General features: G+C 39.0%; 1 protein-coding gene across 5 annotated transcripts in view; it reads left to right on the top strand.

Annotated features, from left to right (window-relative positions):
* PTPRD (protein tyrosine phosphatase receptor type D) overlaps positions 1 to 15,441 on the top strand; it is a 2,140,771-nt gene that overhangs the window by 930,674 nt on the left and 1,194,656 nt on the right. For all 5 annotated transcript variants that reach the window (XM_043546218.1, XM_043546214.1, XM_043546216.1 and 2 more), the window contains one exon: positions 5,867 to 5,973. The gene's annotated coding sequence lies outside the window, so the exon portion shown is untranslated. The remainder of the gene's footprint in view (positions 1 to 5,866; positions 5,974 to 15,441) is intronic.

The following is a 15,441-nucleotide window of genomic DNA, read 5'->3' as shown; positions in this document are numbered from 1 at the left end:
AAAGAAACAGTGCGAAACTAGGCTGTCTATTTGAATATCCAAAAGGCTTCCCATTTACATATCTTTTAAGTGCTGATACAAAACCCACTAAAGTTCAAAGGGAGTCTTTCCATTGTTTTCAGCAGGCATTGAATCAGACCTGAAATCATAGGGGAATGGGAGGAGGGACAGAAAACAAACATAAACAGCTATAGAATTATAAAACGCATCTTGTATTTCTTTTGAATTCACCCTGGAATAATAATAACTTACTAAACCAAATATTGGCTGGACATTCAAAGATAAATGTGTAACTGAGAATTAATTTACTACATTTTCTGAATACAGGTTTCAATAGATAATACCTGAAAGAAAGCAAAGTCCAGTAGAGCATTTTTAAGACAAGGGGGGTAAGATAACATCTGTTATTGAACCAATTTCTCTTGGGGAGAGAGACAAGTTTCTGAGCTTACTCAGACTCTTCTTCAGGTCTTAGGGAAAGGTACCCAGAGCATTTTTATACGCTCCTGTGTGATCTATTTGCACTGACTCAGTTTTCCTTCTTAGGAGACTATATAGACAATGATTTTATAAGCTTTACTGGAGAAACAAAAGGTAAAGGGGCCCACAGGAAACATTATTCTTAAACCTGCTACCAATCTTTATTATTAAGCAGGGGACAGTATATAATGTAATTCCCAGCAGTTAGGCTTTTAAAAAAAATCATTAAATTTAAAATAAGAAAATAAGTCTCATAAGAAACCTATCTAATAAATGTATTGTCCTGTGGTGGTTCCCTTGCATTCGCTGTCAATGAAATGCTTTGTACCAATATTTTACTGTATTAACCATATAAAGCATTACTTTATAACTGCCTAAAGCCTATGATAGCATGGCTGTTTTTCTCTGGGGTTTCTCTCCTCTTAGTCACCCCAGCCACAGGCTCCTTCTTTTACTCAGTCCCCTCCTGCAGCCTGTAGAAAGACAGCCCTGCTCCTCCAGAGTAGGATGGACATATGAAATCTTATCCAAAACCCTCAGAAGCCAAAGGGAAATGTTCCATAGGGCCAGGGCCCCCATATTCCTGAAGATGTAGTGCAGGAGAGGACAACCCCTGTTACTCTCAGGAGACACATTATTCCCCCATAAATACTAATGGAGGCATAGAGGATTATGGTCCAAGACTGTCTGCTGAGAAATATAAATTTGCAGAAGAGAATGGTGATAGCTAATAGAAATAGGTAGTAGCCTGTCACAGATTAGCCTGTTTTGTTAGGAATATACCTTATGCAGACAATATGCAACAAGAAAATTCAAGAGTTAATTTTATATATTTACAGATTCTGATAAATAAAATGTATGTCTATGAAGTTCCCTAATTTCTTTTATGTATTTTTCAATTTTAAAAAATCAGTACCCATCTTTACATTTAGAAACTAGAATATGGTGCTGAAGGTTTGACACACATGTAAATTGTATTTTAAAGCCTTTATTGCCCTTGTAAATGGAGTGGTTTATGACATTATTAGTACAGAACTTCAAAAGCCTAAACTAAAAAAAAGGCTTAAGGATTACAGAGGCTTAATAGTACATTCTTATATTTTTACTGACTATAAGCAAAGCATCAAAGATAAGTGATGTGATACTTTATTTTCAGCTAAATATAGGAAACAAGGTTTTTAAAAAAATATAAAGGAAAACACCATGATCTAAAGTTCTAGGGTACGAGAGAAAGAGCATCCAAATAGCATCACAATAAGGAACGTCCCTGAAGATAGGGTGTAGGTTCACAGGGTTATTAAGTTCACATGAGTTATTAACTGGGTATTAATCATGGGGTGTGTTTAGAGCCAACTAAATTATTAACAGGATGCAAACATGGATAAAATGTGTAGTATAGACCATGTCTAAAAGTTGGAATTGCTGGTGTGCAAGTTAGTAAAGAACATTTTTGGCTGTTTGGTGACGATCTTAGAGACACTCAAATATCTTGACACATGTTAGATAAACAGACAGTCTAATACAGGGTCATTTCCCAAGTACGTGGCATAAAGGACAATGTGAAGAGGATTTCAGTTGTATTACAAGAACACTGTAAACTTAAATAATAGAGGATCAATTTCTCAGCTTATGTAAATCAGCATAGTTCTACTTAGATTGCTTTTTGTTCCATGTTTGTGCAATGGGGTCCTAGGCTGTGACTGAGGCTCCCTGGCACTTTGGAGAATACAAATAATTAATAATATTGAAGTCATTCTTGCTATGCCAATTTATAGCAGCCAAAGATCTGGCCTATTATTATCAAAAATCTTTTTTTCTCCTGAATTACAGAATCGTAGGACTGAAAGGGACCTCAATAGGTCTTCTAGTTCAGTCCCCTGCACTCATGGCAGGGGACTGGACGAGAAACATTTTCTAGACAATCTCTGACAGGTGTTTGTCTAACCCTGCTTTTAAAAATTTCCAATGATGGAGATTTCACAGCCTCCCTAGGCAATTTATTTCAGTGCTTAACCACCCTGACAGGAAGTTTTTCTTAATGAACAACCTTAACGACACTTGCTTCAATTTTAGCTCATTGTTTCTTGTCCTATCCTCAGAGGTTAAAGAGAACATTTTTTCTCCCTCTTCCTTGTAACAACCTTTTATGTACTTAAAAACTGTTATGATGTCTCTTCTCAGTCTTCACATTCTTGTTACTAGAACCTACTTGTGCATCTTCATAATCCTATGAAAGCCATGTTAACATTCATTAGAAGAGAATGATCAGTGTTGCATTATTTCAGTGATGACTAAGGCAGGATTTAAGATTATTTATCTGACAAGAAATAATTTAAATTTAGCCACACTATAGATGCTACTGAAGTCTAACATAGCTGTATTCTCTGTCCATTTCTTTGTGTCTGGTTCCTGTCTGTCTCTGTCTCTCTTTCTCTCTCTTCCTCTCTGTGTCCATGTGAATCTGGGAGTATGGAACCACACAGCATTCTGCAGAATGTGTGCACATATTAACATTCCTGCTGAATCTTAAGCTTTTTATAACACAACTTGTACTCCCAACTGTATGGCGAGCTGGTAGTTGGGGCCCTTTTTTTCCGAAAATAAAAATGGGGTTTAGCCCACATGGCAGGAACATCTCAGGGTACAAGTCAAGAGACTGAAGCAATGGAGTTGCAGTTCTCCTGCAGCGGCCAACACAAGTAGAAGGCATCCTAAAGCTTTGTGCTTATTAGCTCTCTCACATGGGAGCAGAAGTGATGTTTCCTTCTGCTCCCTGCTGACAAGAGTGAAGTCCAGGCATAAGTATCTTTGGGCCAACAGCATCCCTGTCAGAAAGAGGAAAAACAAATCACTGGGCTCAGTGCCAGGCAGATGGTGAGAATCTTTGTGGCTCTGCTGATGGTGGGAGAAAAAGTAAATGAAGTGTGGAGGAGAGAGAGAGGGGATGAACTCTCGGTGAGATAAGGGGATGGGAGAGGAAGTAAAGAGAGAACACAGCGGAGAGAAGGAGGGAGTGAATGAGACAGAACACATGAGAATCAAAGGAGAGAAATGGGGTTCTGAGAGAATGGAGAAGCTTAATTAAGTCTGATCAGCTCTGCCATCCAGGAGGAGTGTGGAACATCTGTGGGCTTGGAAGCCAAAGAGCTTGTTTTGGGCTCTAAACCAGGAGCAGTAAAAGAGCACATCATATGTCTATTCCTCAGCCTTGGATTTATCTGCCAGCACATACTTTGGTGCCGCAATTAAGTTGAAATCTCTTGTGCTGCTGTCTCTGTGTTTGGGGAATTCCAGGTGCTGATTCATGTTCTAAGCTGCAGGCCTATTGTGCTAATTTTATCCTCATTTATGGTTATTTCTGGAAATGTTGCATACCTGCAACTCCCATTGAAGCCTGAAATGAGGAAGGGGAAAAAGGGTTTTGAGAGGAAATGGCTTCATTAAAGCCTGGTGAAATTACATTTGAAATAGATAGAAGTTGCAGGTGTCCCACACCTCTTTGAATTTGGACTTCACTTCCCATGCAATAATATTAATACGCTCTTGGTTATACATAAAAAATAGTGTGACTAGTCTCCCTAAGTTTATAACACTTACCTTCAGTGTAGAATGAATTTGATGAGAATTTATACTATGAAGGAAAAAGAGAGAGAGAAATTTAATGTTTGTCTAAAAAATCAGTTTAATCTAATCTGGAACCACTAACACGCCTTACTCGTAATCATGTGGTTATTGCATAGTGTTACTACAGAGGAGAATTAAGGTTGTTTTGGTATCCTAACTGAATTTCCATACTTCATCATCTTTGGATTTACTTTACATTTAAATTTAACATTGAATTTCCTGGGGCTCTGATGATTGGGTTTTGGATAATCACAACATCACTGTATGTATGTATTTGGCCATAAATTATTGATATGTGCTCTCATACTTAACTCCACTTTAACATGAATTTTGTCTGGAATTAAATTTGTGGTTCATTCTTTATGAAAATACTATTAGAATGTAACATAACAATGTAATTCTCTCAGCTAGTTCCACAGTGGCTGGAAGGTTACAGCCTTGTCAGACTCATAGTGACTCTTTGACCAATATTTCTTTATTGCGTTTTGGTGACTAGCTGTATATCATTAACCATTCTGCTTCCTTGGCCTTATTACCACATACATTTCCTTTTACTAACTGCATACCCTAGAAATAGAGAACACTGATGGATAAACATGTACATGTTTTTAAGATAGCTGTGATTTTTTTCTGAACATTGCCTACATAATTAGCATAGCATACAATCTCACCATAAAGCTGTTCTTTCAAGATAGTGAGTTTGTGAGATGATGCACTGTATGTTTTAATAGAATTGGGAGCTAAGATATGATAGAGTAGTGGGATGGTTTGGTTTTGTTGTTTAAACCAGAGAGGTATCTTCTGGCAGATAATATATAATGAAATTGCTATGAATTGTTGTATTTAAAATATTTATATCTGGTGAACGGTGTATGTAGTTTTCAAATTTTTATCTTTACTTATGTTTCTTTCGTTCCTTCCGTTCCTCTTCATTCAGAGTGCTGTGAAAAAGCTGTGATCTTCTAGTTATTTAATCAAAATAAATTTTTAAAATGAAAAATAAATATTTTATGCATTATTTTACATTTCACCTTGTATTATATTTGTATTCATTTAGAAACATATTGGAATCTATTGCTGTGGCATCTGGGATTTTTCAAATCAGCAAAACCCAGCAACAAATAAATATTTGCCTTTCAGTTTTAAAAATCAATAGATCAGTTGTCTGTAGTTGTGCAGACTCTGTACTCTCTACTAGTTAGAGATAAGATGAGCAATGGAAAAACAATGATCAGTAGTGTAAGACCTAATGCAAATGCAACTTTAAGCTCAGTTTCTTACTACAAATGGTACCCTGTTCTAATGTAGTGTGGTCTAAATCTTATTTTATTTTCCACTGTTGGATGTTGTGATTTGGTACACTTCAATGCCAGTGTTTAGAAATAACCTTAAGGTGCCACTGGACTCTTTGTTGTTTTTGTGGATATAGACTAATACGGCTACCCCCTGATACTTGAGCATTTAGAAATGCTTATCTGAAATAAATATATCCTTTAATTAATTGAACTGTTATAAATGAATATAATACTTAATATATTTCATAATAGACACATCAAATAAAATAAAGTATAGATGGCCCCATTCACCTATACACATGCTGTATTAAAAATTTAGGAGTTAGTCAGAGTCGGATAGTTTATGCGTCAGTCCTTTGTGTGTGTTTTCTGATGAACCCTTAATGTGACAGGCAAAGATAACATAATGAATTGTCATATGCTTGGAAGACCATGAAAAAAATGACTGACACAATATTTTTTTCCAGGTGGAATAAAAGGAAGCTGCTCTCCTGGCCCTTGATAATCGAGTTAAGTGTTTGACTGACAGAATGTTGGTGCCAGCATTGGAAGAATTGATCAGCCTCAACTCCAGGTAGGCAAAATTACAAATCTGGAGGTTTGTTTAAGACTTAATTTACAAAGTTTGCTGATTTGCTGATTCTAACAACAAAACAGAATTAAAAATTCAGTTCGTAATGCAGTGGTGGAAAATACCTTTATCTGTGCTGGTAGTTCAGAGGTTCTGTTTTAATGTTCTGCATAAAGCTATCTTTGAAAAAAAATGTTCTTGCACCATTATATAAATCTCTTTTCAGAAAATTTGTGACACTGCCTTCTGATAGGTAAACATAAGTACTCAGCTAAGACAGTGCCCAATTATTTAAAAAAATAAAGTATGAAAACATTTAAACATAAACATTTATGGATATGTCTCAGAGTAGCAGCCATGTTAGTCTGTATCCGCAAAAAGAAAAGGAGTACTTGTGGCACCTTAGAGACTAACAAATTTATTTGAGCATAAGCTTTCATGAGCTACAGCTCACTTCATCGGATGTATTCAGTGGAAAATACAGTGGGAAGATTTTATATACACAGAGAACATGAAACAATGGGTGTTACCTTACACACTGTAATGAGAGTGATCGGGTAAGGTGAGCTATTACCAGCAGGAGAGGGGGAAAAAAAAAAAAAACCTTTTGTAGTGATAATCAAGGTGGGCCATTTCCAGCGGTTGATAAGAATGTGTGAGGAACAGTGGGGGGAGGAGGGGAATAAACACGGGGAAATAGTTTTACTTTGTGTAATGACACATCCACTCCCAGTCTTTATTCAAGCCTAATTTAATGATGTCCAGTTTGCAAATTAATTCCAATTCAGCAGTCTCTCATTGGAGTCTGGTTTTGAAGTTTTTTTGGTTGAAGAATTGCCACTTTTAGGTCTGTAATCGAGTGACCAGAGAGATTGAAATGTTCTCCGACTGGTTTTTGAATCAGACGTCAATGGACACAAATTATTTTGGTTAATTTCAGCCTAATTTAAAAATCCTTTGACTTCCTTGGAAAGGAATTCAAAAAGAAATTTTTATCATTGATGGAAGTCCACATCTTGCTAAAAAATTGGGGGGAAATGAACCAACTCTACCATTTTGAAGTGATGTCACCAAAATACTAAGAAACATTGTTATCAACTGAATACAGAGCTAACTTCTGGAATTTGCAAAATTTGGAATCTACAGAGGGATTTGCTTTTTGGGCCCCACACTACAAGAAGGATGTGGATAAATTGGAAAGAGTCCAGCGAAGGGCAACAAAAATGATTAGGGGTCTAGAGCACATGACTTATGAGGAGAGGCTGAGGGAGCTGGGATTGTTTAGTCTGCAGAAGAGAAGAATGAGGGGGGATTTGATAGCTGCTTTCAACTACCTGAAAGGGGGTTCCAAAGAGGATGGCTCTAGACTGTTCTCAATGGTAGCAGATGACAGAACGAGGAGTAATGGTCTCAAGTTGCAATGGGGGAGGTTTAGATTGGATATTAGGAAAAACTTTTTCACTAAGAGGGTGGTGAAACACTGGAATGCGTTACCTAGGGAGGTGGTAGAATCTCCTTCCTTACAGGTTTTTAAGGTCAGGCTTGACAAAGCCCTGGCTGGGATGATATAACTGGGACTTGGTCCTGCTTTGAGCAGGGGGTTGGACTAGATGACCTTCTGGGGTCCCTTCCAACCCTGATATTCTATGATTCTATGAATCATAATCCTCCCCAGTGTGAGTCAGTCTCGAAATTAATATGGAGCAGTGGCACCTGCTGCTTTCTAAATACATTTTTCAGAGAAGGAGATAATGAGGGAGTTAGTGCGGGAAAGATACGCTGAGACAACTGAGGCCTCCAATGATATCCTATATGAGGCCTCCACAAATCAGTCTTATCAGAAATGGGTAATTGTTACGAATGTTCCTAGCATTGTTAGTGCATTTGGGGGGCGGGGAGGGGGAAGACCGTGGAAAAAGGGATGATATTTGTGGGGGATACTCCTAAGCAGAAAACAGCACAATAAAAGAATTGCCACACAAAGTTGACCTCATTTGAGAGGAACAGGAATGTTTAGGCTTAAATCTTAGTGTCACAAATGGGGCGGGGGGAATGGGGAAAAACACCAAAACATTTCCTTTATTTTCTTAAAGCAGTTGGTGGACTCTCAGATTATAAATATTACCATATACTAGGTACTGCTTTCAGCCAACCTTAAATATTGATTTGTCTAATGTTCAGTAAGTGTAAGTTTCACCAAATTGTCCAGAGAGTCAGTTGCCCGTTGGAGTTCACAGAAAGAGAAAAATCAGATTAGCCAAAGTAATGGTGGGTAGTTTCTCCCCTTTGTTAATACTCCCTCTAAATCCCTATGGCAATGCAACTCAATGAAATGGCTATAGGATGCCTGGAGGATCTGTTAAAAAGCTGAAGGGTACTGATGGATAAACTTTCCAACTAGATGAAAGAACAGAGAAAAGAAATGTCAGAAGGTGTTCAGATACCATAGTAATGGGTGAAGTAAGAAAACATGAATAGTATAATTGAATCTCAGCACTGAAGATACTACTGAACATACTCAAAGCTCAGCATGTTTTAATCCTTAACTGGTCAGAGGCTCTTGAAAATATTGCTTGTCAGAAGTGCTTGCAGTTAATCAGTCTAATGGAGGAAGCTGAACTGCAGTCCCCGGTTGATTTAAATCCTGGCTTTCCTGTACCTTGGCGCTGTTTCACCTGACTGTTAAGCATGATGATAGAGTTGACGTGGTGTGTTACATTTTTGCTCCGTAACTGGCCAAGGGAAACTAACCTTAACTCATAATTATGTATGCTGTATGATAAATAAAAAACAAGTCATCTTTAAAGTGTTTCAAATAAATGCAGGGAAATGTGTTTTTCTGCTCTGAGGTTTTTTTGTCTGGTGATGCATAGAGAAGAAAGCAACTTAATGAAGTTTGTTCTTGACTTAAATGGAGAGTAAGATTGATTGGTGGAGGTGTTCTTATTCATTTTTTTTTAAAGTTCTATCCTACTTTGCTACATGTTACATTGTATGGGTCCCCATGAGGTTTTTGACACTAGTTGAGTTTTAAAGTTTCCTTGAGGGCCTTCACAGTCCAGCATCTGACAATTGATATGTGAATGGGGAAGATTCTTCTAGTTATGGTATTGAGTTCATACACCCCATTTCTCTATTATGCAAAAGACCAAGAGGTTTTATTCAGTGTTTCTCTTTAAAACAGTCTTCTAACTGCCTATTCTAAAACACCATTGTTAATAGATTTTGTATGTTACTAAGCTAATGTCATGAGGTCAGCTGCAGAGATGAGGACTGTTATTGTTATCATAAAGAGATTCTGGTTGTTACATATGAGGGTTTTAGTTGGAAGTGGTATGTTTTATGTAATATTGGTAAACACTCTGGAGGTTGGTCATTTCCTGTAATTAGTCGCACCATGAAATTGGAGTCATACTTGTGTTACAGGGTATCAGATATTTCAAAGGATGTTTTCTCTGTTCTGGTTACATGTTTATATTTAAATTACATGCTCTGCAAAGTCACCTTGGGTTTCTATTAAAATGATATGATCCTGTCCTGGTCTTTAAAACTATATGCATACTGGCAACCTCAAGCTTTAGGGTTACAGTACTTAATTTTGTGAACATAATACTTGAGCCAGCCCTTGCATGGTCTGAGAAGCTGAGGTAGTATCCTAATAATGCCTGGGGAGTGAAGAATCTTTGTATCACCTGACTGAGGTTGGAAAGGAGAGACCTACAGGAAGAGAGGAGTAAGACTTTTCAAAAAGGTTTAATTGGTTTAATTTTTTCTTGCTTTTGATTATATGTGGAAAAGTGTCTGTCATCCAAGAGTTGCTCATATGGAATATAAAATCATGCTGCATCTTTGAACTTTTAGGGAATGTTGTCCAGCTTTCAGAGACAATTAACCACATTAGCCCTGTGCAGTAGGCGAGTAATAATATACCAGTGTTACAGCTGTGTAAACTGAGGCCCTGAAAGGTACTCTAGGTCACACACAGAGTCATTGGCAGATTTGGAAGCAGAACCCAGAACTCACACCTCCCACTTCTCTGCTCTAATCAAGAGACCACCCATGCACTGGAACACACCTCCCAGACAGCCTCTAAGGGAGACTTAATTCAGGAGAATAAGTATGTAGTAATTCAGAGAGCTAGTTCTCATGAGATTTCAGGAAGAGCAATGCTAAATTATTTAGATATGCTTACCCAATAGAAAAAAAATACCTTATTTCATACTGGGCAACAGCTTGAACCTTCCTAAGAAATGTGATTTAATTCAATTTAAAGAGAACTACAAAGCTAAATCCAAAATGGAGAGAGCTACAGAGAATGAAATATGAAGGACATTGTACTAAGTTTGTTACAGATACTGTAACCTGCTCCAGACGAGCATTAGAGGCAGCCAGATGCACCTCTTTATTGGTACTTCATGACCACTCTTAAACTGGAATGCTGTAGAATTCCCCCCCGACACACATACAAGGGAACAAGTTGGGCAGACTAGGTGACAAAATTGCTACAGAATGTGATGCCTCTGATAAAATCTGTGATAAAGAAATTAGGCACATTGAGAACATGGGAATGAATTATACTTGTGCCTAGTCTTACAAGTTTCTTCACAAAAGGTCTTCAGTGAGCAGAATGGCAGGAATGAGGGGCATGACAGAATTCTTAGAAAATTTTCCCCACCCCGCCTTTACACTGAAATGGTGTTTACAACGCTTCCAAGTGTCGTGGGATATGTCTACACTCAGAAGTTGTCGACAAAACTTTTGTCTTTCACGGGTACTTAAAAAAGCCCCCCGATAACAGACAAAAGTTTTGCGGATGCAAGTGACAGTGTGAACGTGGCTTTGTCGACAAAGCCAACGCCGCTCGTGGGGCTGGAAGTATTTTTGTTGGCAAAAGTGCCGACAAATACCGACGAAAAGCATATACACACGCTGACTTTTATCGACAAGGCTAAAATCTCGATGGTGTAGACAAGCCCTTGGAGAGGTAATCTGAGCAAAATTAGAGTAGGGTTATTGTTGTTCATTATTTGTATTGCAGTAGCTCTCGGATGTCCCAATAGAGATAAGGTCTCCATTGTGCTTGGCACTGTTAAAGCACATAGTAAGAGGCAGTTCCTGTCCCCAGAGAACTCCCAGTCTAAATAGACAAGAAAAAACAATGGCAAGAGAAAGGAAGTATGCAAATCTTTATTTTATAGATTGTCATTTGCTCAGTACCCTAAAGGAATACTGTAACAGAGCTGCCAATTGAACCAACATATCCAGAGTATTAATCCAGTGCTTCATCCTGAATCTCTGGTGGGTCTGGGCCTAGATGGCTTCAGAGTCTAATGTTTACAAGCTCCTAGTGGACTCACTCGAGTCTTTCTAATTGAAAGTGTTTTATATACCCCTTTACCACCCCCACCCTCCGCCGCTTGCTCTCTCCCACCCTCATTCACTTTCACCGGGCTGGGGCAGAGGGTTGGGGTGCAGGAGGGAGTGTGGGCTCTGGCTGGGGGTGTGGGATGTGGGGTAGGGCTGGGGATGAGGGGTTCAGGATGTGGGAGAGGGCTCTGGGCTCTGGTTGGGGGTGTGGGCTCTGGGGTGGGGCTTGTGATGATGGGTTTGAGGTGCAGGAGGGGGCTGAGGCAGAGGGTTGGGGTGTTGGGGGTTGTGGGCTCCGGGAGGGAGTTTGGGTGTAGGAGGGGACTCCAGGCTGGGGCAGCGGGCTTGGGTGCGCAAGGGGGCTAGGAGTGCTGGGCCCAGTGGTGCTTACTGCTGATCCTAGGAAGTGGCCGCCAGGTCCCTGCAGACCCTAGATGCATGGGTGGCCGTGGAGGCTCTGCATGCTGCCCTCACGCCCGCAGGCACCGCCTCCGGTTCCTGGCCAATGGGAGATGCACGGATGGCTCTCGGGGTGGGGGCAGTGCCCAGAGCCTCCCTGGCCACCCATGCTTCTAGAGGCTGCAGGGATCTGGTGACCACTTCCGGGAGCCGCACAGAGCTAGGGCAGGCAGGGAGCTTGCCTTAGTCCCAGACCCTCGCTGCATAGCCAACCGGACTTTTAACGAGCCGCCAAGATCCCTTTTCAACCGGGCGTTCGGTAGAAAACCAGACACGTGGCAACTCTATCAACATTAGACCCTGATCATGCAACTTCCTGTGTTCTGGGGATGAATCATGATAGCGTAGTAAAGAAGGCTGTTATCTGTACGACTGGTGCCTCATTTGTTGCAGAAGTTGAAAGGTATGAGATAGGGAATTGCAAGAAGCAAAAGGATGGTCACACTGCTAGCATTCAATTTTTCTGTCCAGGAGAATGGATTTTATACCTGCCGGTGCCAAAGTTCCTATATGACATTAGGCAAGACACTTAAACCAACTTTTCACAGGTGGTCATTGATTCTATTCTTAATTTTTTGGGTACCTGACTTAAGACCCTGGGGCTTGGTTTACAGAAGTGCTCTCACAGCTGCAACTGAAGTCAAAGAAACTGTTCTTTGAACATAAAAAGTTCTAAATAATATGCAAAAAGAAAAGGAGTACCTGTGGCACCTTAGAGACTATCAAATTTATTTGAGCATAAGCTTTTGTGAGCTCCAGCTCACTTCATCGGATGCATTCGATGAAGTGAGCTGTAGCTCCCGAAAGTTTATGCTCAGATAAATTTGTTAGTCTTTAAGGTGCCACAAGTACTCCTTTTCTTTTTGCAAATACAGACTAACACGGCTGCTACTCTGAAACCTAAATAATATGAAGTATTCTGACAAATCAGGTCACAGGTGTCTCAAATTGGGCACCCAAAATTAGTGGATACTTATTAATTTCATTCTCTGCCTCATCTCCCATCAGTAAAATGGGGATAATTTTACCCCCTCACCTCACAGAGGTTTTGGGAAGAAAGTAATGTTTGTGAAGCACAAGGACACTGAAGTGATAAGTACCATAGAAAAGCTTTTGAGGAAATTAATATTTCAGTCTACAGAGCAGGCGCTGAATAGTGTGTAGTAAATAAGACCTAGGCCACACATTGAACAATGAGGAAGAAGCAAAATACTGAATAGCTGCTCATTAGCTGTCTGTCCTGAGCACTGAGTGAGGCAGTGGTTCTGTGGAAAAAACAGTATGCGGATGTGGTCATGTAATTAAAGACTGTAGAATAATGAATAAGCACAAGGGGGCCATAACTAAGGTTGCAAATTATGGCATTTCTTAATCTTTGAGTTCTTGACTTTGAAACCGTAATGTTTTTACAGAGTTTTTTTTTGTGTATCATGCACACCCCCACATGTACACCATTTAAAATATTAATGTGTACAAATACAAACTGAAATACTGACTAATTCAAAACAGTTTTTTAGTATTTTGCATGTCACCACTTGCTTTTAAAGAAAAAGATGTATTTTTTGGCTCCTGAAATTCTTTTATCAGAACTAACATTTCAAAAGCAGAAGTGTAGTAAAGTAGGAAACTGTCATCAACTTCAAGCATTTGAAGTTTACATATGTTTTCCCATCTTAATTTCCTGAAGTCCTATTTATCCAATTTCAGTGGCACATATTTAATCAGAAATACGTGTTCATCTATGTGTCTTTAAAAAAAAACAAAAAAAAAAACCTTTAAAGTTTCCATATAAATGTGCTGAAATAAACAAAAACATGTTTGTGTCGGTACCAAAGTGATTTGAGTGGTTTGGAATAAAACATTAAAGGCAGCACTTTGCTCTCTACTCATCACCTTCTTTAGGGTAGTGTTTGATCTGAAAATTAAAATCACTAAAGCATATAATCTGAACTTCACACTGTATTTACTTGGACTAGTCTATCTCTTTTAATTAGTCTTAAAGATACTCTGTTGCTTTTTTCTTTCCTCCTACAATTGCCTCTAATTAGCAAATACAAATAAGTCTGCTACCTACAAGCAGGATGTCTGCAGGTAAACATTTCTTTAGAAATGATTAATTATCTTTCTTTGATAAGGTATGTTTTCAATAATTCGTAGGAAATAAATTCTAAGTGCTTGACTAAGTAGCTTAGTGTCTCAGACCAAACACACTGACAGCATTTTAGTACCTCTCTATATCCCAGACCTTCCAATCTGGGATATGTAAGCGTTGCATTTATTTTTAAGAGCCATCTCAATTACTGTAGTCTAATAAATCATTAATATTCAGACAGTGAAAATATAAATGGCAGACAGCCTGTATGCACATAAATGTATCATTGCTTACAGAGGCAGAAATCATGTATTTAAGTATTCACTGGTTTAGAGGATATCATCAATAAATATAACACCTGATCCCCCTTTATATCCAACACATTTACTAGCGTTGTGAACAACTCAGCTGTAATGCAAAGGGGTAATCAAATGGCTAATACAAACTTGTTTCCAGTTTTGCTTTGGCTGAGTTTGTGGCTATTGAGTTTTGATTTGAATTCTGGGTTCAAACAACCCAGACATCAAAGTGACTCCATCTAGAACTGCTGAGTTTCATATTTTCCCCATAAAACTTTAAATCAGCCCAAGTTTGAGCACATCTCAGCCTTAGTTCACTTAAATCTCACCCTAACTTCACTAAAAGATTTGCAAGCCTCCAAATTTTCCAGAAAATTTGGTGTGAGTTTTTGGTTTGTAATGAAACTAATGAAGCATGGCATAATTCAGACATATAGGCCTGCTCAGGATATCACGTAAGCAAGTGCTTAAATGCTCTTGATTAGGAAGGAATTTAACCCCATGTTTAAATGTTTTCCTGAATTGGAGCCTACGCACACTGGTCCATACACAAATGCACACACACTCTAAAGTCATTTATGATGTAATACAAATCAGATACTGTACCACATGAGATAGCTGGAGGGAATGTCTGACAGGCTAAGAGAAGAAGCCACCCAGAACAAGAAAATGCTTTCGGACAAAAGTGAGCCTGGGGAGGTAGAGCTGTGTGGAAAACAGACATACTGTTTTATTTCTCAGTTAAATGGTTGCGTTAAAATAATCTCTCTCATAAATATAAAGGTGGCACATTGTCATGTGTAATAGCAATAGCCTGTGTTGCTGTATGTCCTAGTTTCACACTGTATTTCCTGAAGTGTTGTGTGGTAATATAGTAGTGCCATGTTCTGTTTCAATAAAATTCATTGCTGCATCTTTCACCTCCATGGTGGCTGTGTTTCAGTGATGAGTAGAGCCGGGCAAACTTTTTCAGACAAATAGTTGCAGGTCAACGAAAACTCCATTATTTGGCAAATAAACTATGTGTAAATTTGACATTAATTTGCCAAATAGTTTCAGCCAAAAAACTTGGGGCGCTAGATTCACAAAGGGACTTGGTAGTGTTCACAAACAGTTGAAGGAGGAGATTGTGGTGACTCTCCCCTTCCCCCCATCACCTTGAGCCTAATATTTAAGACACTCACCCGATGTGGGAGATGCAGGTTTAACTCTTTCCGCCCTGCCCCATGTAGACCAGGAAATTGAACTTTGCTC

Source organism: Chelonia mydas, chromosome 5, assembly GCF_015237465.2.
Source record: "Chelonia mydas isolate rCheMyd1 chromosome 5, rCheMyd1.pri.v2, whole genome shotgun sequence".
Classification (NCBI taxonomy): Eukaryota; Metazoa; Chordata; order Testudines; family Cheloniidae; genus Chelonia; species Chelonia mydas.
This window is presented reverse-complemented; position numbering and strand designations above follow the sequence as displayed.